This window comes from Brassica oleracea, chromosome C5, assembly GCF_000695525.1.
Source record: "Brassica oleracea var. oleracea cultivar TO1000 chromosome C5, BOL, whole genome shotgun sequence".
In the NCBI taxonomy this organism is placed as follows: Eukaryota; Viridiplantae; Streptophyta; class Magnoliopsida; order Brassicales; family Brassicaceae; genus Brassica; species Brassica oleracea.
The window spans coordinates 9908924-9910862 of NC_027752.1; positions in this window are offsets into that span (position 1 = coordinate 9908924).

The window sequence follows — 1939 nt, forward strand, 5'->3', positions numbered from 1 at the left end:
TCCTCACACACGATCCTCTTGAGCTTCTCCAATGGAGTAGTAGTTTCTAATGTTACCATTCCACCACGCCTTGCTTTGTCTACCACGAAACTCCACTCTTCACTGCAACTAGACACCCATTCACCAGATTTAACATAGATTAGAATCATGTTGTATTGATAGAGAGAAGCGATGAATTTGTGGATGAAGAACAGAGAAACACAAACGAAGAGAAAAAGATCGTGGGAGGAGGAGGAGGAGAAGAACGTGGAGAAAATACTCTCAAATATATTTTGAGAGATTTAGGGTAGATTTCGTTTAGATTTAGGAAACTTCTTTAACCGAATATGGAAGTTTCCATATTTTCACGATTTGCCTAGAATATGTACACTACCTAAGCAGAACACCGTATAGTGGGTGAGAAATGTATTCTTCCTGTATGCGTCTTATAAGGTAAAAGACAGAACAAGTTATGTCACGTAATATAACCAACCTATATCATTGAGTTGTGGCTATATATTGTTATCAAACTGTAGGTAGACCGAAGACATCTTTCTTGATTATAACGTAATCAATTCTATCTGTGCTAGAATATACAAGAAAGGTTAGTTTACTGTATATACCCTTGATATATCTATGTTTAAAACTTAGAATCGGACATATAAACTAGGTAGATTACCAAAATAAGTTTTCTTACTGTACCTAGAAGATAAAATAAAATATTTTTTTTAAAAAAAATTTTAAACATATATATTGTCATACTTATGTTTCCAACAATTTTCATATTTTTTTATATTTTTAAAATTCAATTTACTATTTTCCCCTTTAAAGAAGGGTAAAACATGTCCAGAATTGCTAAAAGTATGAAAAGTCTTATTGTGACAAACAAAAGTTCAAAGTGTCTCATTTTTCCAATTTTTCTTTATTTAAAAAATGTTAGTTTATTTTTGTTACTGAGCTAGGAGTTTTTTATTTGCACAACCAATCTATACTATTAAAGCAGAATCCCTACTAGGATTCTGTCCATAGTTTTTGAAGTTATTTACAAGAGAGTGCCATTACCTAATTTAGATTTTTTGTAATTAATTCACTTGTTATATTTATAATCTATCATTTTTAAAAAATTTGACCCGTAATTAATTCGTTTGCCATATTTATAACTAATCATATTTATAACCAAAATATTTATAACCAATCCCGCACTATATTTATAACCGACCATATTTATTATATAAGATCTTTAATTAAAAGAAATAAATCTCGCGCTTTGAAAGCGCAGATCAAAATCTAGTTGCTTATATTAATTTAAAAATCCAATGAGCGGAGTTAGATACAATCAGAGGTACGGCAAAACGATAAATGGAAAAAAAAAACTACAACATTCCGGCGCCGCTTCTATCTCGAGTCAGACTCGTATCTCCGTCACCCATTGCTCTGTCCAACCGGAAATCTATTTCCCAGTCCAGGCAGGCAAGGCTTCTCTGCATCTTACTTCAACGTCACCTAAACTCAGCATCTCCCGACTCTGTCAACTGCTATCTTTTAGAGGTTGTGTCTTCGACGACTCTGTGTGTAGTCCTATTCCGGCAGCCTCTCAGCACTTCACTGCAACATCAAGATATCCATGCATATTCAGAGACGGTTTTTTACATCTCTTAAAACCCATTTGTTGGTTCCTCAACGTCAATTTTGACTTCTTTGTGTTCTCTCAAACGCGAGGTCTAGGAGTACAAGTGAAGACTTACTATAGGTGTCTTCTCTCTTTAGCCACCTCTATCTTTCGTTATGCTTTAGTTTTCTTAGTTTATCAGTTTACCGTCGAGTATCTCCCCGGTTGTAACCGACTTAGCCCGTTTGGCGTTTAATTTTAATATAAACACTTGTTGTTTAAAAAAAATGATAGAAGTGACAAAAGAGACCCGTAGAGAAACTTGATAGAAGTTTTTATAGTTCATTCAAT